Here is a 22915-nt window from a genome sequence, read left to right as displayed (position 1 = left end):
TGGTAATTCAGTGAGCTGTAAAATTTCCTTGTTCTTTGTCTATTTTGTGATTAGCACTTATTGTAATTGTCGTGTTAAACGATACTGCATTGTTTATAAATCTTCTTGACACACACACACACACACACACACACACACACACACACACACACACACACACACACACACACACACACACACACACACACACACACACACACACACACACACACACACACACACACACACACACACACACACACACACACAAACACGCACGCACGCACGCACACGCACACGCACACGCACATCCACCTTTAATAATAATAATAATTGGTTTTGGGGGAAAGGAAATGGCACGGTATCTGTCTCATATACCATTGGACACCTGAACCGCGCCGTAGGGGAAGGGACAAAGGAGGGAGTGAAAGAAGAAAAAAGAAAGAGTTGCCGTAGAGGAGGGCCCCGGATTAATTTCGACCACCTAGGGATCTTTTACGTGCACTGACATCGCATAGCGCACAGCACACGGGCGCCTTAGCGTTTTTCCTCCGTAAAAACGCATCCGCCGCGGTCGGGTTCGAACACAGGAACTCCGGATCGGTAGCCGAGCGCCCCAACCACTGAGCCACCGCGGCGGGGTCATTATTATTATTATAATAATATAATAATAACCAATTATTATTATATTCAACGCACACCGCGACAAACTTACGCTACTGACGTGCGCACAGGAAAACTAAACAATACCAAAACAGCTACCCAATGTTGCCCTCCTTCGACTGCGTTTTCGCTACCGTTTCGCTAGACTGTGGATAAAACTCAGCCAATAACTGTAAAAAATTGTTATTAACATAAAACAAGACTCAGTGTGGTCTCAGCGTGGGTTTTTGCATATTTGCCTATAAAACGCAAAATAGAAAAAGTTTTACTCACTGTTATCATACGGTCCTACCGTCCTACACTGGAGTGTCGGCATGCGGGAAACCACGATAGCTGATCATTTTTTTTTCTTGTTTGCTTTATTTCTTGTTTGGGAGAGACGGGAAAAATGTATTCCTCTCGTAACCTTACCCGATGTGAGCGCCGTGCGACCGTCTCTCCGCTGCGGGCACCGCGTTGTCCGCGGCTTTCTACAAACTAGAACATAATTTGTTCAAAAGCGTTGCGCGCCGGATCCTCTGGGACGTGAGGCGGCATTTTTTCTGTTTGCCTTAGCGTACCTTATCCTTAAGGTGGCAAATAATTTACGTTACTGCAATGCTTAATGAGCGCCATGGGATCGGCATGTGTTGATTTTGAGATCAGAGCCTGAGCTGGAGAACGAAGCAATGAAAAACAACTAGAACCACAAACCGACTGGTCTCGTAGGACCCTTGAATGGTGCATATCAGTCTGTCAGTCCCATGGACAAATGGGTATTGGTCTATGTGGCAAATATGTATGAGTCGATAAGGTGTACTCCATTCTCTATTGGTCTAGTACTTTTCGTTACAGCCCATCATAGACCGATACACTCAATACCATATCCTATAAGACATATATGTATCGATCAATAAGGTGTATCGGTTTCTGTATTGGTCTAGTACAAATGCAGACACAATCCACAGAGAAATTATACCACCAATACTAATTTACATACGACCAATAAATTTCGCTATGGTTTATTTTTTGTTTCCTACGGTCGGCTCGGATGGTCACAGAGAAACGCTGCCAAGAAGCGACACCTCTGCAGAAGAGGGTGGAACGTACAGTTCCGTGCGGAAAACCAGTGTTTCAAGGCAAAGGTAAATCACCTTGAGGAATACTACTCGCAAGTCAAGACAGCGTGACAAGTTCACTAAAGCAGCCAAGGACAAGGCAGTAGTCGTTGAAAAGCGTAAGAGAGGAGAGGGTGGCTTGAAGCAAAAGTGTGTCAGACTTGAAATGCAGCTGAAGGAAAAAGAAGACAAAATTAAGAAAATCAAGGCCGCCCAGAGGCAACCATCAGATATTGCCACATCAGTAAAGCTTCATCCTTCTAAGTCCCGACTGACCAGCAGTCAGCCCAGTGGTTTCAGTGCGGAGTTTCGAAACGTTGTAAGCAGCTCGAACGTCTCGTTCAGGAGAATCACCGCCTGAGCTTTCAGCTGAAAAAGAAGGACCAAGAGATCCACCGACTCAAGTCTCAGCTGCAGCCGCCGACAGCCAAAGCAGCCGCAAATACAAAGACTCCCGTTAAGACTCCTCGTAGAACACTGCCGCTGCCAAACTGCAATGGTCAGTGACAAGCCGCTTCAAGACAAGCTGTGTTGGCAACCTCGGCTACGGAACAGCAGAAGAGCATTGCCACAGGCAAGCGGTTAATCACTTGCAGCGTCTCGTCAGGCAGTGCACACGGCCCACCTATCTCCAGAACTAGGAAATTGACCTGTGAAAGTGCTCTGTTTGTTCCTTTTTCGCTTTGTTTAGAGTTGTTCATGTCTGTCTTTGCCTTTATTTATGTAGTGCTTTTGTGAATCTGCCAAGCCTGTTGCTAGTTGCCATTGCCATTTGCCACCTTGCCTATTGCCCATGCCTAGAGTTTCCTTGCCTTTTGCGCTCATCAAAAAGGGCTTTGATCAAAAAAGTGGGGCCGGATGTCCCCAGTTTCATTTCACCAGCCGCACGATAGATGGCGACACCTTTCCAGCATCGCCTCCCTCATTGTTCCCTCCGTTCCCGCTTTTAGCCGGTGGTTCGACGGAGCAGCTGTCAGCCTGTCCGACATGCCGTGAACTTGTGGAAACTTTTTCGAGCCGTGCTGTCGCGCTGTAGCCAAGTGGTTTCATGGGTCGACAGCAATAAAAGCTGTCAGTAAACTCCTCAAGCCTTCACTTCAGTCATCTCGCCCCAGCAACGCTCTCACAACATAGCTCTCGCTACGCATATCCTGGCCTAGCTGAACAACGCAGTGCCATTTTTTTTCTCTCTCGCTATCATCATCATTACTTTCATCATCATCATTACATAACCCTATAATCATCATCGTAGCGCAGAGGTGGCCAAATGGTAAAACATCCGCCTCGCATGCGGGAGGTGCGGGGTTCGATCCCAGTGCCGCCGGGTACCCACCGGTGACGCAATGGGTACAAGCTTTCGCCTGGTCTGGTGCTCGGCTTATTAAAGGTGAAATGATTAGGAAATCGATCTTTGACTCCACCTTGAGAAGTCGAAAATACCTTAATTGTGCCATGGCGCTCATTGGCCATAGGTGCCCTTGTGCCAAAAGAACACCTTCCGCTCGTTTTCAGAAAAGGAAAGGCGCATAAGAGCGTCATAGTAGGTGTATGCCACCGCTTACTTAGAGCGCGATTGAGGCCTCCACTCACCCCGCGAGCCAGTTACACTGGAAACACGTGGGTGAGGGTGATGATGATGTTGAAAACATTATTACTGGCGGAGCCCTTATAGTTCAAACTTTAAGATATGAGCTGGCTCCTGGTCGTGGGAGGTGGCCTTCAGCCCGTGCCTGACGGTGACATTCTCCGTCCATTGCACCAGCCTCAGGAGCAACGCCGGATCGGAGCTATAGACCACGACCTCCCACCCCTCCAAGTCCGCGAGGGCCCCTTGGGTCGGTGGTTGCAGTTGTCGGCAGATAAACATAATGTGGCCCGAGAGCCACATTCGACCACCCGTGGGCGAAGCGCGGCCCTCAAATGACGAGGGTCATTTGAGGGCATCATGAAGCTATATCCGCCAGCGTCCCCTAAGCCACGTAATTGGTTGGTTTTTTGGGGAAAGGAATAACGCAGTACCTGTCTCATATATCGTTGGACACCTTATACACGCCGTAAGAGAAGGAATAAATGAGGTAGTGAAAGAAGAAAGGAAGAAAGAGGTGCCGTTGTGGGGGGCTCTGGAATAATTTCGACCACCTGGGGATCTTTAACGTGCACTGACTTCGCATAGCACACAGGTGCCTTAGAGTTTTGCCTCCATAAAGACGTAGCCGCCGCGGTCTGGTTCGAACACGGGCACTACGGATCAGTAGCCGAGCGCCCTAACCAATGAGCCACCGCGGCGGGCAAGCCCCGTACCTCAAAATCGCAATTTAGCACTCCACTGAAGGAAAAAAAAACGCTAAGTCGCCCGTGTGCTGTGCGATGTCAGTGCACGTTAAAGATCCCCAGGCGGTCGAAATTATTCCGGAGCCCTCCAATACGGCACCTCTCTCTTCCTTTCATCTTTCACTCCCTCCTTTATCCCTTCGCTTACGGCGCGGTTCAGGTGTCCAACGATATATGAGACAGGTACTGCGCTATCTCCTTTCCCCAAAACCAATTAAAAAAAACTCCACTGACAGTGTGCGCATTTCCTTAACTCACGAGACGGAGGAGGAAAACATTTATTGAGAGCATAAATACTGGGTGGGTTCAGTAGGGGAACCCATTGGTCGCCATCATGATCCGGCTCCTCTCAACCGGCGATTTCTGGTCGAGGGGACTGTGGCTATAAAGTGTTGCCTCCCAGCGCTCATATGTCGGATCGGGATTGCTGTCCAAGACTGAGTTTTTTTGACATTCCCAAACTCTGTCAAAGAGTGTGCCAACTGCTCCACCGAAGGGCAGACGAATCGTAGGTGTCTGGATACCATTTACTCATCAATTAGGGATTGGGCAGAGTATTAGTTTATAGTCGACTGATTATGTGCTCTTCAAATTTGCTCTTCAAGATCTGATTAAGAAGCGCCAAAACATGAAGGCATCTAACACTACCGATAGAATAGAGCTAACGGAGCTATCAAAGTTAATAAATAAGCGCAAGGTAGCCGACATAAGGAAGTTTAATATGGAGAGAATCGAGCATGCTATAAAGAACGGAGGTAGCCTAAAAACAGTGAAGAGGAAACTAGGCATAGGTAAAAACCAGATGTATGCATTAAGAGACAAGCAGGGCAATGTCATTAGCAATATGGATAAGATAGTTAACGTAGCCGAAGAGTTCTACACAGACCTGTACAGTAGCCAATGTAATCGGAGCGCTAATGAGAACAGCAGTGCACAGCAATGCGTCATCCCGCCAGTAACGAAAGATGAAGTAAAGAAAGCCTTAGAAGCAATGAAAAGGGGAAAAACAGCTGGGGAGGATCAGGTAACAGCAGATCTGTTGAAGGATGGAGGGGACATCGTGCTAGAAAAACTAGCCACCCTGTATACGCAATGCCTTATGACCTCGACTGTACCAGAAGCTTGGAAGAATGCAAACATTATCTTAATTCATAAGAAGGGAGACGCCAAGGACTTGAAAAATTTCAGGCCGATCAGCTTACTATCCGTTGCCTACAAAGTATTTACTAAGGTAATCGCTAATAGAGACAGGGCAACGTTAGACTTTAATCAACCAAATGATCAGGCAGGCTTTCGTAAAGGATATTCCACAATAGATCATATTCACACTATCAATCATGTGATAGAGAAATGCGCAGAATATAACCAACCTCTCTATATAGCTTTCATTGATTACGAGAAAGCATTCGACTCAGTGGAAACCTCAGCAGTCATACAGGCATTGCGTAATCAGGGGGTAGAAGAGCCTTATGTCAAAATACTGGAAGATATATATAGCAACTGCACAGCTACTATAGTCCTCCATAAAGTCAGCAATAAAATTCCAATAAGGAAGGGTGTCAGGCAAGGAGACACGATCTCGCCAATGCTGTTCACCGCATGTTTGCAGGTGGTTTTTCGAGGCCTGAATTGGGAACAGTTGGGAATAAGAATAAATGGAGAATACCTAAATAATCTGCGATTTGCTGATGACATTGCCTTGCTGAGTCACTCAGGAGGTGAACTGCAAATCATGATCAACGAGTTCGACAGGCAGAGCAGATCGATGGGTCTAAAAATTAACATGCAGAAAACCAAGGTAATGTTCAACAGCCTAGCAAGGGAACAACAGTTCACAGTTGGCAGCGAGAGCCTAGAAATTGTGCCGGAATAAGTCTACTTAGGGCAGGTAGTGACAGCTGATCCGGATCATGAGAGGGAGATAACAAGAAGGATAAGAATGGGGTGGAGCGCATATGGCAAATTCTCGCAGATCATGAGTGGCAGTTTACCAATTTCCCTCAAGAGGAAAGTGTACAACAGAATAATCTTACCGGTACTCACCTACGGGGCAGAAACGTGGAGGCTAACGAAAAGAGTTCAGCTTAAGTTAAGGACTACGCAGCGAGCCATGGAAAGAAAAATGATAGGTGTAACGTTAAGAGATCGGAAGCGGGCAGAGTGGGTGAGGGAACAAACACGGGTTAATGACATCCTAGTCGAAATCAAGAGAAAGAAATGGGCTTGGGCAGGGCATGTAATGCGAAGGCAGGATAACCGCTGGTCTTTAAGGGTAACAGAGTGGGTTCCAAGAGAAAGTAAGCGTAGCAGGGGGCGGCAGAAGGTTAGGTGGGCGGATGAGATTAAGAAGTTTGCAGGCAAAGGATGGATGCAGCTGACAAAGGATAGGGTTAATTGGAGAAACATGGGAGAGGCCTTTACCCTGCAGTGGGTGTAGTAAGGCTGATGATGATGATGATGATGTGAGGAAGAGGATATTTCCTTCTTATGATCTTATAATACTCCGTAATTTATGCGTAGCTTAGTAACGGTGAGGGGTTGTTAACTGTGTCAGAAAGAGGCTGCGTGCCGGATGCTCGGAGGAGTAGAGCTCGAGCAGCTGTGTTGGCCGCCTCATCGCCCGTCGTTGAGAGGTGCCCTGGCGTCCAGAAAATCTGGACTTCGAAAGGATTGGAAGGATAAGACGTTTCCAAAATTTCCCAACACGGAGTGCGAACGCGACCTCTGAGGTAATTGCGCGCCGCTGCTTGTGAGTCGGACATAGCAGTTGCCTCGCTGTTCTTTGATATCGCTAGTGCGATAGCTGCTTCTTCAGATTATGTGGTATCCCCCTGCTTGGATAAGGCTGCTTGCAATTATATCCCCTCGGGGTGAAACTCCCGCAATTATCGCGACCCCGATAACGGGTGCAGCCTCATGGACGTAGGTCGTGTCCTTGCTTCTATCCCAACGCTTAGAGAGGGGTCTAGCTCTGGCTAGGCTGCGTACTCTATTGTATTCCTCATCCATGCGCTTTGATACTGGGTAAGTCGTGATGTGTGATCTCATGTGCATGGGCATGTCGATCTGATAAAAATCAAAATGATCAAAATGTGCGGAGTATTAACGTTCCGCTGGTTGTCAGAATAGGAAAGGCGCATGAATGTCTCTAGTTCTATAGGCGAACGCCACTGCATACTTATAGCGCGATTCAGGTGTCCACTGACACCGTGACCAAGTTATACTTGCTCTCGCATTTAGACGTCATAATTGCATAGGTATCTCCATAGTTTAACGGTTAGAGCTGCTAACAAGTTCATTTTAATTAACAGTTTGGTGGAACGCTTTGGAAGAGCTTAAATAAAGAAATAAAAAAAAATTCTGATTGGATGCTGTGAATAATGCTGTAAGGTGTGCTAAATAAGCCGCTATATCTTACCGCGCTGGATAAGAAAACATGCGGTAATTAAATGTCCACTAGATGGTTCCGTGATTCCATAAGTCAACCGTCCGACTATAGTTGTTTTATTAAGATTAAGGGCAAAAGAATTGAATTGATGCCCCCAAACCGAGCCACAGTTGAAGAAATAGATAGTGGAAGTTCTCACCCGAGGTGCCTAACTAGATCTAAAGACGGGAGCGCATGTTGGGCGCCGGAGCTGACGTGCCCGTCAGCCACACCCTTAAGGAAAAATAGGAGGCAGAGGTGTGGTATACCATAAAGCTCCGCAGGTATGCATAGCCCGGAGAGTGCTACAGAAGGTGAGGAGTGTCAGGGAACCCATCGGAATGGCAGCAATGCAGGCGACCCAAACGACGCACAATATTGTTTATGGTTTATGGGGGTTTAACGTCCTAAAGCGACTCAGGCTATGAGAGACGCCGTAGTGAAAGGCTCGGGGAATTTCGACCACCTGGGGTTCTTTAACGTGCACTGACATCGTACAGTACAAGGGCCTCTAGAATTTCGCCTCTATCGAAATTCGACCGCCGCGGCCTAGATCGAGCCCGCATCTTTCGGGCCAGCAGCCGAGTGCCATAACCAGTCAGCCACAGCGGCGGCTGCGCACAATATTGTGGGTAAGGCGGGCTGTAAGGAGGCAATATGTTGGAGCAGCGATTCAGGTTGTACCCTCGGCGCGCCTCATCGACGTACACGGCAGGGCGCAAAGGCGTCTGAGAGCGCTCACCACAGCGAGCCGAGAGCGTCGGTGGAGACGAAGATGAAGGCTATCAGACTAAGAAAGGGGGCATCGACCAGTGCATTTCAGGACGCGGGAAAAGCGCCCTGGAGCTTCCATGCTTATGCTTATGGAAATTGCTTATGGCCTGGCTTCCCGGGTTCGAACCCGACCGCGGCGGCTGCGCTTTTATGGAGGAAAAACGCTAAGGCGCCCGTGTGCTGTGCGATGTCAGTGCACGTTAAAGATCCCCAGGTGGTCGAAATTATTCCGAAGCCCTCCACTACGGCACCTCCTTCTCTTCTTCTTTCACTCCCTCCCTTGTCCCTTCCCTTAAGGCGCGGTTCAGGTGTCCAACGATATATGAGACAGATACTGCGCCATTTCCTTTCCTAAAAAAACCAATTATTAATTATTATTATTATGGCCTAGCACTGTTAGGCCAGGATATATGTAGCGAAAGCGCGGCGAGATCTGCATCGAAAGAGTGCATTCACTAGATGCGCCTTTATTCACAGATAAACTTGAGCTGCCGTGGCGGAGTGGCAGCGTCATCGCCTCAAACGCCATAGGCCCTATATTCGATTCCCAGCCACGGACAGGTTCTTTTTTATTCAGTGAGTGTGCGGGGGGTTTCAGTGGCTCCCATAGATGCCGCCACCTAATACGATGGTTAGCGGTTAAGCGCAGGCTCTGCTAAGGCGCGTTTATACTCCGGCGTAAGGCGCGCGCGCGTGCTGCATGGCGACCTAAAGTCGGCAAAGCGAGACATTGCGCTTGACCGCCGACGCGTTCGGCGGCATTGGCGCACTCTGACCGCACTGGCGGTGACTTGGAGCTTGTCTCTATTTCGCGCCGAGTGCGCCAGCCGCCACCGGCCCGGCAAGACCGGTTCGGCTCCCCGGCGAGGTACGCGTTGTGACGTCATGCGCCTCCTCGATGCTCCGACAAGGCGAAATTGCAAGTTCGCTTGTTGTTGGCACTGTATGTTTAGCAATCAGATACATGTCCGCTTGAAATTTCCAGGTCGAAGATGAACCTTCGGAAACTCGAATAACGTGATCAGTCACACGACGGGCCTTCACATCCTCTTCGGTTGGTTGCCGTTGACTGACGCGTTCCATACAGGCTCCATCTCAGCGGCTATGCAGTGTCTATTACGCTCGGCAGTCGGGCGTCTCCGCTTTGCAAGGCGTTTTTCTGCCTGTTCGGGCGTCTCCGCTGCTCTCTTTGCCTTCTGACGCTCATTCTCTTTTTGATAAGTAGCCAACTGCCAGGCGACAACCTCGGGATCGGAAGAGTTAATTTTCTCTTGTTTATACCGCCGTTTAGCAGCGGCTGGACTCTCCTTTTGTGCATCTATATGAAGCGTTGCGAAACAGCGGCCGATTACATCTCCGCTTTTTATACGCAATGCTGCGCATGCGACGACGCGCGGTTCGGGTGATGAAAACGGTGTGACTTCATACCAAACGGCGGCGAGCCGCGCGGTGTGACGTCATGCCAGATAGCACCGCGAGCGCGCAAAGCACAGTAACCTTCTCGCATATCTCAGTGGACACCCGAACCGTGCCATAAAGGAAAGAATAAAGGAGGGAGGGAAACGACAAATCGCGCGGCGCACCCCCTCCTCCTCGTCGGTTGCCATCTTAACGGCGCATGCGCACAACTGCCCTCCCGCATGTACCATGGTAGCGCATGCGCACAACTGGCGTCTCGCCTGTACCGTGAAATGCTCGACTGGTAGCCTAGTGCAGCTCCCGCTACAAAAGACGCGAAGGTGAATGTACTGATGTGGGTCTCAGTGATCGTCGAAGCCAACACCCGGCCTCTGCCTGGAAAGAACACATACTCCGAGGTCTTCTATGAATGACGCAAAAAATGAGACGGTTATATTCTTTATTTACAAGAGGATCAAAGAGAGCTCAGAGATGCGTCTTCAAAGGGATTATACACCACGAGTCACCACGAGTCCACACACACTGCCTCTGGTGCAGGCCTTTTGAACCAGTAAGGCTCCCCAGTGTCCCTAGGCCGCAGCAGGGCACGTGGCCAATAGGCGTGTAGGAATGAATTCCATCACATACACGGTCACGCTCTTGTCCTCATTGGTGGCCACATGGTTGCGAGGCAGCCACCTTGAGGATGACGAAGGTGCCCTCTCCGTGGTGATCGTTCAGCAATGCCCGGCACGCGCCCCGCATCGCCGGCAGGTTCCAACTGAAGCGTGTACCATGTGAGACCTTTGGGCGTCCTACATTGCGACGCCAGATTACTTCCGTTCCTTATGTAGCCAGTGGCTCCGCCGGTGAATGGCGTCTCATGGTCTCTTGCAGGCCAAGTCATAACAGTAAGGTTAACGTACTGCGAAAGCATGGCCGGGAACACGAACTTGAGGAGGTCAGTTTCATCACTTTCTGCTATAAAACGCGGCTGCCGGAACTGGCCTAGCGCCACTTGTGGGCGGAGTGAGAAGGAAGGGGTTTTGGCTGGGCGTGTAATGCGAAAGAAAGCTAAGCGTAACGCTAAGCGTAAGCGTTAAGGGTAACGGACTGATACGAAGAGAAGGCAAGTGTAGCTGGGGCCGGCAGAAAGTTAGGTGGGTGGATGAGTTAAAGAAGTTTGCAATGATAAGATTGTCGCAGCTGGCAAAGCACAGCGTCAATTGAATATGCATGCGAGAGGCATTTGTCCTGCTGCTGCTGCTAATCTTGATCGTGAATGGCTCTTGGACAACAATCGCGGAACTCACAAGGAAAAAAATTACAGGATTGCATTGAAATCTGCTTAAGAGCGGAAATGCGAAATCATTTTCGTTTCCAAGCTAGCTTGGTTCCTTTTTATTTTTGTGTTATGGGGAGTAGGCTTAACTATGTCGACGTCCATGGCTACTGTGACATCAGTTTCCGGGACTGGCAAACTATGCCGACGTCCTTGACTATCATGACGTGCGAATGACATTCGCGGGACTCGAACTGAAGGCTTTCACAAAGCTCCAACGCCCGGCCTTCTATGTACAAGAATACTATACGCACAATGATATTGGACCCGTAGCCAAAGGCTAGTTACGGTTCCATCACACTACTGTACATTATAAATGCGACATGCGAAGACGACACATTGCGTTCATAAAAAAAAAGTAAGATTCTCAAGAGTTTAGGGATAAACAAAATAAGCGTACACAATGCACACATCCTTACACACGCACACACTCAAAAAATAACACACCGTAATTTCACATATTCATCAGGAACATTTTGATAGATTGAACGTTTTTTTTCACTTTAATATCATCAGGTAAACTATTCTAAACAAAAATCCAATAAACTCAATTAATCTTTGCCAGTAACTATTGCGACACATTCGTAAGTTGAAATGTTTGGCACTAGCCGCTCTCGTTTCCCTTTTAGGCCATATAAATATGCTATGGGCAAGTGGGTCGTCGTTGATTTGTAAGATTTGGTGAATTGTCTGGGCTACCTTTAAAGTGTATATTGAGTGAAAATGCGGAATACGGGTTGATTTAAAGAGTGGTTTTCTAGACTCAGATAATTTTGAATATGTAATAATTTTTACCGCTCTCTTCGTCAACCGGATCACAGGTTCGGCATATATTGGATACGTGTTACCCAATGACTCTATGCAATAGATTAGTTGGCTCTGCATAAAAGCAGTGTACTGTATGCGAAGCATTGCAAAAATTGAAACATTCTCGTTCTTGCATCAAATATGGCATCCATAAGCTGACTTTGTGCAAACCTGTTTACTTGATTTTTCCAGTCATAATCAAAATGTATACAAAGATATTTGGAGTTATTTGCTTCTTGTAGTGGCACGCTATTTAAATACAATGCAACATCCTTGTAATTTAACTTTTTTTTCCTTGAACTACATACAGCGTATTTAGTTTTCTGAATGCTGACGGAGAGATAATTGTTACTGGACTAATTAAGAATTATTTCTAATACTTCGTTTATTTTATTGTTAAGCTAGTTTATTGTGTCCCCTATAAAAACTAAGCAGTGTCATTGGCGTGCAATATTGTTTGGGAATACTGTAACGAATAGTACACCAAAAACACTCGGGGAACAAGGAGCTACACAGCCGGTAGAGCGAGCACGAGCAGGAAGAAGATTTTCTTCGTCCTCTGCTTCTATCGCCTGAGTTCGCTTCGTCCTCCTCTTCTATCACCTGTGTCATTGCTCCCTCCCCTGCAGCATCGCCCCGATGCGGCCATCGTGCGCTAGAGTGACGAGCAGAAAGCGAGCGTGCTAGGGTGAGGCACGAGGATCACAACATAGAACAGGGCACAGCGGTCAGCCTCAAGTTCAATCGGGTGGTCGGTCGTGGTACGGCTTCATACGAACGACGTGCACAACGTCGGTAAGGTTGCGTCTGTGGGATGAGCTGGCTTGGGTGGCGGGTTGAACTTCGTAGGTGACGTCGCTAATGCGGCGGAGGACACGGTATGGGCCGAAGTATCGACGGAGTAATTTTTCAGACAGCCCGCAGTGACGAACGGGCGTCCAAATCCACACACAGTCGCCTGGCTCGTAGGCAACGAAGCGCCGTCCCTGGTTGCAGCGGCCAGCGTCTAGTTGCTGTTGACGGTGTATGCGCTGCCTTGCCAGTTGCCGCGCTTCTTCCGCACGCTGCACAAAAGTGGCGATGTCGAGGTCAGGGTCACTCTCGCAGTGGGGGTCAGCAGGCAGCATAGCATCCAGCGTAGTAGTAACTCGACGGCCGAAGACAAGCTGGAAGGGAGTGAGCCGCGTTGTCTCCTGCAGTGCCGTATTGTAAGCGAATGTAGCGTATGGCAGAATTTGGTCCCAGGTTTTATGCTCTATATCCACGTACATGGAAAGCATGTCGGCCAGAGTTCTGTTGAGCCGTTCCACCAAGCCATTGGTCTGCGGGTGGTACGCCGTCGCACGTCTATGGCTGGTATGCGTCAGTTTCAGCACAGCCTGGGTAAGGCGGGCTGTGAAAGCTGCCCCATGGTCAGAAATAATGACCGCAGGGGCGCCTTGACGCAGGACTATGCTGTGGACAAAAAACTCGGCTACTTCGGCAGCAGTTCCGCTCGCAAGCGACGTGGTCTCAGCATAACGTGTCAAGTCGTCCGTCGCAACAGCGATCCACCGTTTTCCAGTGGATGACTTCGGGATGGGGCCAAGGAGATCCATTCCAACTTGTTGAAAAGGGATCTTCGGTGGCGCTATTGGCTGAAGAAATCCGGCTGGTTTCATGGGTGGAGACTTCAGGCGTTGGCAGTCGCGGCAGGTTCGCACGTAGGTCTGCACTGATGGAAGTAATTTGGGCCAATAGTACATCTCCCGATTCCTTGACAGCGTGCGACTGACTCCCAAGTGGCCGGCGGACGGCCTTTCGTGACAAGCGCTCAAGATGTCAGGTCGTAACCGGGTGGGCACCACGAGTAAAAATGTTTCGGTGGACTTTCCAAAGTTGCGCTTGTAGAGAACGCCATTTCGCATGGTGAAGGATTGCAGGCCACGACGAAAAACACGCGGAACCCGACCACTGTGACCTTCCAGGTGCTCGATGAGCGGCGCTAGCTCCGGTTCCGTTCGTTGAAGCTGAGCCACATGGGATGGGCTAAGGGCACAAATGAAAGGAAGATCTTCGGTGATTTCTTGCGGAGCGTGGTGCACGGGCGCGCGTGATAAGCAATCCGCATCTTGGTGCTGCCGGCCCGACTTGTAAACGACAGTCACGTCGTTCTCTTGCAAACGGAGGCTCTACCTAGCCAACCGGCCGGACGGATCTTTAAGGTTTGCCAGCCAGCATAACGAGTGATGGTCGCTGACAACACGGAAGGGTCATCCGTACAGGTATGGACTAAACTTGCTGATGGCCCAGATCACCGCAAGGCATTCTTTCTCTGTCGTCGAATAGTTCGCCTCCGATCGCGAAAGTGTTCGGCTCGCGTAAGCGATAACGCGTTCCACGCCGTCCTGCCACTGGATAAGTACCGCCCCAAGGCCAACATTACTGGCATCGGTGTGTATGTCGGCGGCGGCGTCTTCATCGAAATGGGCGAGTATCGGGGGGCTGTGTAGGCGGTTGCGGAGCTCCTGAAAAGCTTCTTCTTGGTCGCTTCCCCACAGAAAGGGTATTTCGTCTCTAGTCAGTGCTGTCAACGGGTCAGCTATTCTGGAGAGATCGGGCACAAAGCGTCGGTAGTAAGAACAGAGGCCCAGAAAACGTCGAAGTGCCTTCTTGTCGGTTGGGCGCGGAAAACTGGAGACGGCAGCAGTCTTGTCGGGGTCCGGGAGAACGCCTTGTGCGCTGACAACATGGCCAAGGAAGCGAAGTTCCGTGAAACCAAAATGACATTTCTCGGGCTTGATCGTTAGTTGCGCGCATTTCAGGGCTCGAAGCACGATGCGCAGCCGGTCCAAGTGTTGATCGAAGGTAGGCGAGAAAATGACGACGTCGTCCAAGTACACCAAGCAAGACTGCCACTTCAGACCGGATAAAACGGTGTCCATCATACGCTGGAAAGTGGCCGGCGCCGAGCAAAGACCAAACGGGAGCACCTTGAACTCGTATAAACCGTCTGGAGTCACGAAAGCCGTCTTCTCTCGGTCTCTCTGGTCCACCTCTATCTGCCAGTATCCGCTTTAGAGATCTAATGAGGAGAAGAACCTGGCGTCACGTAATCGGTCGAGGGCATCGTCAATCCTGGGAAGCGGATAAACGTCCTTTTTGGTCACGTTGTTCAGTTTCCGGTAATCAGCACGGAATCTCAAGGTGCCGTCTTTCTTTTTGACGAGGACCACGGGCGACGCCCATGGGCTTGTTGACGGCTGAATAACATCGTCTGCAAGCATTTCATCGACTTGCGTTTTAATGGCTTCGCGTTCCTTAGGAGAAACACGGTATGGGCGCTGGCATACAGGCGGCGTGGCCTCGTCTGTGATGATGCGATGCTTGGCGACAGGTGTACGACCGACCCTGGAGCTGGTGGCGAAGCAATCTGCAAAATCTGCTAGAAGAGCAGACAGAAGATTCTTCTGCTCAGGTGCCAAGTCCGGGTTGATTTTCACGGTCTGCAGGGCGTGGCATGGTGCGGCCTCGTCTTGAGGGCTGGCGCCGACGGCGCATAAATCAGGCAACACAGTAACTTCGTGAAGTAAGGCAACAGCCGTGTCCCTGGCGAGGTGCTGAACCTCGTTGGCGAAGTTCGTGAGTAGGACACTAGTACAACCGTTATGCAACTGGACGAGGCCTCGAGCGACGGCTATTCCCTTCGCGAGCAACAGCGGGAGGTGGCTATCCGCGATACCCTCGTAATCGTGGAACAAGTCATGTCTCACGAGAACGAGGACGCTAGACCATGGTGGCACCATCACGTCATCGTCGACTATACGCAGAGCGTTGATTCCCGGATCTCTGTCGGTATGCGCCACGGCCTGTTTCGTCGAGAACGTGATCCGGGCTTCGTTCAGATCAATGACAGCGCCGTTCGTCTGCAGAAAGTCGAGGCCCAGGATCAAGTCCCTCGAACACTCGGACAGTACCACGAATTCACAGACGTACAGAAAACCACGGATGCCGACCCTTGCAGTACACTTGCCAGCAGGGGTAATCAGGTGACTCCCAGCAGTACGAATGCTCGGCCCAGACCATCGCGTCAAAACTTTCTTTAATTCTTGGGCGAGGGCACGGCTCATTACGGAGTAATCGGCACCGGTGTCGAGTAAGGCGGAGACGTCGACTCCATCAATTGTTACGTACAAATCGGAGGTAGCGTGTCGGATGCTGTCGCTACCTGCCCCCGGCGAAATGGCATATCGGCGTGATGGTGGCGGTGGATCTTCACATTTCCCTACAGCAGCGGCCTTGCCTCCGGAGGCCGCCGGCATTAGTTTTCCCGGCGTTGGCTGTGCGAACGGCGTCCGGAATAGCTTTGCGCTCCGCGGGGACTTGGAGAACGGTAGCGCATTGGGGACGGTGATCGAGACCCGCGGCGACCGGATGTGACGAGATTCTGCCGCTCCAATAGGTGAGAGGCTATCTCAAGTGGCCTTTCGCCATTGCGAGGGCAGGGATCGTCCGGGGCGAAACCCCGCAGGCCCACGCGGCGGTACGGGCACGCCCTATAATGGTGACCCGCCTCGCCACAATGATAACAGAGGGGCCGACGGTCTGGGGCCCGCCACACTTGACTCTTACGCGTCCGCTCGTAAGCTGGCAGAGCGGGGTCACGAGGGGGACCCGGTGGCTGCACTGATGGAGCCGCGGCATTGATGGTGTAGCCCGACGTCGGAGCTTGACGGAGTACAGACGCGTACGTGGGTCTTGCGTCAAGCTGGAGGGGTACCTCAGATGCTTGTTGTTGGGCTGCGAGGCGCACCTCGTCGCGGACGACGTCAGTCAGCGACGCGAAGAATGGCATGTTAGAAGGCGTCCGAAGGGCTTGGAGTTCCTCCCGGACGCCGGAACGGATGAGTTCGCGTAAGTCGTCCGGGGCGCTTCCGAGATGCATAGAACAAATGTCTGGCCCGAAGGCGTTGACGTCACGATTGTATTGGCGGGCTCGTTGCTGTAGAGTCTTCTCCATGGTGGCCGCCTCGCTGAGAAACTCGGCCACAGTGCGCGGTGGGCTGCGCACGAGTCCCGCGAATAGCTCCTGCTTGACACCACGCATTAAATGGCGAAGCTTCTTGTCTTCCGACATAGAGGGGTACGCGCGCTTGAAAAGGCGGGTCATGTCCTCAAAGAACATGCGGACACTCTCGTTCGGGCGCTGGTTGCGCGAGTGTAGCGCAGCTTCAGCTTGCTCCCGACGGTCGGCGTTTGGAAAAGTGGCGAGCAGGTTGCGGCAGAAGGCCTCCCAGGATGGAAACGAAGCCTCATGGTTTTCGAACCATGTCCGCGCCGACTCTTCGAGAGCGAAATACACGTTGTGGAGCTTCCGCTCATCGCTCCACCCGTTGTAACGGGCGACACGCTCGAATGTCTCGAGCCAGTCCTCGGCCTCCTCGAACACGTCGCCATGAAAAGACGGGGGTGTTCGTGGCTGCTGGCACAGGATGTGAGCTGGGAGCCTACTCTCAGTTGACATGGCAGCTGGCTCCTCCGACGTCCGAGGCTGTGTCGTCCTGGTGGCTGCCGGAAGGGGTCCGAACTCTGGGGACTCTCCTCGCAGGCGGCGGCCGCGGCGCTGGTGGACCGGGGTGAGATCCGTGATCACAGGTGGGCTGCGCGGGTCTGGAAGCGTACCCAGCACTGCCTCCACCAGATTTGTAACGAATAGTACACCAAAAACACTCGGGGATCAAGGAGCTACACAGCCGGTAGAGCGAGCACGAGCAGGAAGATTTTCTTCGTCCTCTGCTTCTATCGCCTAAGTTCCCTCCGTCCTCCTCTTCTATCACCTGTGTCAATACTTTAATATGGTTGGAAAATCATTCACGGATAACAAAAACAAAATTGAACCTTGAACTGATCCCTGCGGGCCCCCAGTTAACACGACCTGTGCCTCAGAGATCACGTCATTCATCACCACATGCTGAATGTGGTTTGAAAGGTAACTATTGAAAAATTTTGATATTTTCCCTCTAAATTCATACTTAAAGCGTTCACCTACAAGAATTGTATGATTAACTCTATCAAATGCCGTTTTTACGTCTAAGTACACAACTATAGCAATCTTGTTGTCGTGGAAGGTTCTGTTTATAGTTCGGATTAGCACAAGGCGGCGAATCCTGTTCATCCATTCTGTGTAAACCCTTGCAGAATAGGGCTTATAATCTTGTACTTGCCGATAAACTTCTTTATTTGTATACGCAATATTTTTCAAAAACGCGACGTGAACCCACGACCTTCGCGGACACGAACCCACCACTTTTTCTTAAGTCTTGAGTTTTTGGCTATCTTGCTGCAGCGCAACAAGATGGCATCATTCGGGTAACCTGCTTCTCTTAATCTTTTAGCCTGTTCGTTGAAGCTCTGATCAGTCAAATGGTCACAAGATTTGGACAAAGCAGAAAACAACGATGTGACAACAATTCCTCTTTTTACTATGTTAGAATGATGTGACATGTAGTTCAACAACGGCTTGCCGGCCCTTGGCAAGTATTCCCAGCAAATATGTCTTGTATGAACTTCCAGGCTCGAATCAAAAAACTGCAGCTTGTTATCGGCCGTAACCTCTGTGGTGAATTGCAGACCATGAGCATTTTCTTTAAACGATTTCAGAACATCACTCAACTGTCTAGGAAAATTAGTTTTATCAACAAAGATTAAGAAAATGTCAACGTAACAGAAAATCCGCGACGCCATCCCGGCCAAGTTTGCTTGAATACTCCGATCTACGAAAGATAAAAAGATGTCACTTAACACCGGTGCCACCCTGGAACCAATGCAAACACCCGCTTTTTGCGTGAAAAGCTTACCTTCCCATTCAATGAATGTAGCCTTTACATAAAATGATAGTAATTCATGGAAACTAGCTACTGATATGCCACAAGCCCTTATAGATTCTTCATCGTTGTCTGCTGTGATGCATCTTTCCACCGCACTCATCATTTTATTGGGAGGGAGAGAGTAAAAGAAATCATCCACGTCTACACTAAATGCATTACAGGGCCCTGGATTATCATGCTGAAGAAATTTTACGATGCTCTCAGAGCTGTGAGCCCTAAAAGTGTCAGTAATAACCAGCGAAGCCAAATGCTTCGGTAGGTATTCGGAGACTTCACATTGCCAAGTACCCTTCTCCGTCACAATCGCGCGAGATGACAAGTCAGGCTTATGAGTATTGACTGAGAAAAAGACTTAAACAAATGCCTTTCGCTCTTTTCACTCCTGCTCTGAGTCGGTCAAGGTTCGGTTCTTCAATTAAACGCAGGGCCGAGTTTTTTTTTGCTCCGATTTATTCTGGGTCGGAACAAAGTTCTTCTGGACAGCTAGCATCGCCTTAGCCGAGAACATTGTTTCAGGCACCGAGAAATTATGTAATATGTAGGGCTCGTTGGCATGAGAATGGCTGGAATGAGACGGAGCTGCCGCAGTAGGCGTTGTCCTGTTTCCGTGCGACTCAGGCGGTCTAATTGGTTGGTGCGTTGGGCCTCTACTAATTCGATCACGGCATTGTGGGTACCAGTGGCCAGGAGACGTTTCGTGCTAACCGTCCGTGGAAGACATAGGGTGGAGGTGACAGTCGTGCGAATTAGGATGTCTGCCTGATGTGTTTGGCGCTGAGTGAGTATGTGGTGTGGGAGGTGGTGTCTAATGCGGATATTAATGCATTGTTCACATTGGGGCTCTCGCGTTCAGACAACCGATGATTGCGTGCGGCCACGCGCCTTATTAGTACAGCGACCTGTTTGGTCTGTCTTTGCAAGATGTGAAGGGTGGCGGTTGCATCGAGTGTATTGTTAATGAGAATGCCGAGAATCATCACCCGAGACACAATGGGCACTGGATTCCCGTACATGTCCAGCTCAATGGGGGGGGAGCTACTGGGGAGGGGTTTCAGCTGCAATAGTTCCGTTTTAGTTGGACAGCGATGGAAGCCTGTGTTTGCTAAATGGGCGTTGGTGATGTCTATGGCAGATTGCAAGATATCCTAGGCTGTTCCAAGAGATCCTCCCGTTGTCCAGAGGGTTATATCATCTGCGTATATGGCTGTGTGGAGCCCTGGGATAGCAGCAAGGGCTTTGGCCAGTGGCGTTAGGGCAATGTTAAATTAAAGGTGATAGGACCGCCCCTTGCGGGATTCCCCGTTTAGGCAGAGAGAAAGGCTGGAAGGCGATATCCCCAAGTTCTGTAGTTATGCGTACTTTAGAGATATTGCCTCCCAGCCTTTCCTTCTTCCTAACTGAGGAACCTCTTAAGCTATATACTCTCCCTCTGCCTGGCGCATCCTCTCCCGCATGGCCTAGATGACCGCAAGACCTGGGAGGACTGGGAGACCCTGCTGCGCTCGGAGTACCTGGCCGTGCAGACCATCGCCACTGGCCGGGCTGCCAGTGTTGTCGACCTTAGGGAGATAAACACTTCAGTGAAGTGGGGCGTGCGGGAACTCAAGGGTGTGCCCCAAATTCCACTTCTACAATGAAGTGTTTCTTTCTCTCTCTATCCCCAAGGAGGAGTTCAACAGTGTGTCCATGAAGGAAGGGCAGAACATATTGCCATATGCAGGTGCCGCAGCCCGTGGTGGTAGCCCCTACTACGGCACGTCTTGCTTTCTTCTCGCACTTCCTCCTCTATTCCGTCCCTCACGGCGTGGTTCAGGTGTCCACCGAGATGTGAAACTGATTCTGCGCTATTTCTTTTCCTCAAAAAACCAATTTCAAATTTAACTGTAACTTTAAGCTTAAAGGCTTGACGTATTAATCACCGAAAGCTGATTGGATTTAGCGATTGAGAGGTATGGATTGGAAGGCCCGTTTTCACGCTTCAAAGTCGAATGCCTGGTTGGACGTCTATACGCTCACGTTCATACCTGGCCTTCTTCCACTCGCGGCCCTCGCGTTCGTCGCGTTTAACGCGTTCCCGGCGCACTGCACAGGCGCCAGGGCCCGCTTGCACGAAGCAAACAGTCGAGTTCCCAGTGTTGTCTTATTTGCAATTTAGGCCTTTCGTTGGCACTGGGGAAAGGCGCATCACTGGCTCAGTGGAAAGACGCCTCAATAGCGATGTGAGGTGGCGGTGGTGTCCGTCAGTTATGTGCCTTTCCTACTCTCAGAACCGACGAAGGATTTACACCGTTGTTTTGCAGGAATGGAAAGGCTCAGAACTGGCTCCCTGGGTCGGAGAACATATCGGTATCACTTTGAGGAAGATGGCGTATAGTGTTCAACTAACGTGTTACGCGTAACCCATTACCCGGCTGCTGTTGTGTGTACGCCCTAAATTGATTCCCCTAAATGGCTTGTACAACGCTATTACAGCCTGCGTTGTAAAACACTGTGTAGAAACGGGACACAAGTGGTGACACCTCTCGTCACCCCGGGCGGTCACTTGTTTCTTTACGAGCTGCATTTTCATGACGTTCTCGAAACATGAACCAACCCAGCATCGCACGTGTTGACGGGTTCTACACATTTTCACAAGGGGTAATTTCCCGTCCGTGATGCAGCCTCTTTCAAGTCTAGAGGAGAAAACTGGGTCTTATCCTCTCCATCCGGAGCGTCACAGTTCTTTGCTGCACTAGGAACTATGTACAGCGTGGCATCTTGGTTCCCCGTAACGATTGCGCAGATGTTTAAACAACTCTTACCGCTTTCAGCAAGTGTTGAGTTAACCGAAACCTTTGCACTTTACTTAAGAGGTCCCTGTACATTCTCGCTGTGACATACCTCATACCCGATATCGGATGCCGCTTGATAGAGTAGGCATTTTAAACCCCGTGGCTCCGTAAGCTGTTTGGCCTTAGTTGCCCTTGGGCAAAAAAAATGAAATCGCCGTCGCTGCTACGCAAAGAGAAATCGTCGAAGAATTCACGCAGTGATTCTGACTATAGAAGGAGTGGTTAGGATCCGACACCTCGTTACCTGCGTCGCCAAGCGTGTGTCTGCTTAAAGTGTGAGACGGGCCCCCTGAGGAAACGACTGCTGAACTCCTTCGAGTCTCTGTCCTTGTTACAGGCGAGAACCCCAATTACGCTCTCCTCTTGACAACCGGCACTCTTTTCAGCTGAGGCTATCAAGTTGAAGCGCGCAAATCGGTGCAACAAAGGCCATTGGTATGATCTAATCAATAGAAAGGATCAAATGAACAGCTAACCGGTAAGAACTGCTTAGTGATATCGTACTCTTCATGTACGAGACCTAGACCTAAGGTTGAGACCAAGTGCAATGATCTAAATCATCGCTGTCTTCCTCACCACCCCAAATGTGTCCACTGCAGAACAAATGACTCTCCGACTGATGCCGACTATCCTGAGCCAGCGGCGGCTACCGTGCCCGTCAAACTTAATAATATCCGCCCCTCCACGTCCGTCTGCACGTTTGTCTTACACTGGAATGCGACCATCAGTTATCTCCCCACTGTGTTGTTATATGCCCACGACAATTTATTCTTGATTTCTTGTAGGATGTCGCTACCTCGTCTACGTTCTCTGACGTCCTCTACTGTCTTCCTTTTTCTTAACGTTCCCTCTGTCACCTTCCTTTGCATAGCTCGCTGCACTGCCCTGGATTTTATTTCAAACCTTTCCGATAACTTTCACGTTTCTGCCACATATATATGGAAGTGCTACAGGAGCCAGAGTATGCCTGTTACATGCATTACACTTGAGGGATACTGCACTGCAGTCCTAAAAAACAGAGCGCCAATCTGATACCTTTTTCATACATCTGTATTACTACAACCTTTAATAATAGAAGTAATATTGAAGACCTGCGACCGACATAACAGCTCTCCTCTGAAGACAGCGTCAGTGTTGTCAGCGGTTTGGCGGGCGTGCCCCAGAACCGCTATACCTTTGTAGATTGGTCACCTTTCTGCTGCGTAGAGGTAGGTAAGTAAAAAATTTATTATGAACGAAGTAATGGAAGGCGTTATGGGAGGTTTGGTTGGTGTGGTAGCCGGTTAGGCGAAAAGGTGGCTGTCGAACTCCGTTATCAAGTGTGCCAACGTCGCGCCATCGCCGGGGTCGTTCAAAACATAAAGAGGGGAGGAAAGGCGCCGCGACAGTCTCAATCTGAA

At 50.1% G+C, this 22915-nt stretch overlaps 1 pseudogene; it reads left to right on the top strand.

Moving 5' to 3' along the window:
• Nucleotides 1-1657: 1657 nt before the first annotated feature.
• LOC144126000 (uncharacterized) lies at nt 1658-2735 on the top strand (annotated as a pseudogene).
• The last annotated feature ends 20180 nt before the right edge of the window (nt 2736-22915 follow it).

This window comes from Amblyomma americanum, chromosome 1 (assembly GCF_052857255.1).
Source record: "Amblyomma americanum isolate KBUSLIRL-KWMA chromosome 1, ASM5285725v1, whole genome shotgun sequence".
Lineage (NCBI taxonomy): Eukaryota > Metazoa > Arthropoda > Arachnida > Ixodida > Ixodidae > Amblyomma > Amblyomma americanum.
The sequence above is the reverse complement of the archived record's forward strand: the minus strand, read 5'-3'. Positions and strand labels throughout refer to the sequence as shown.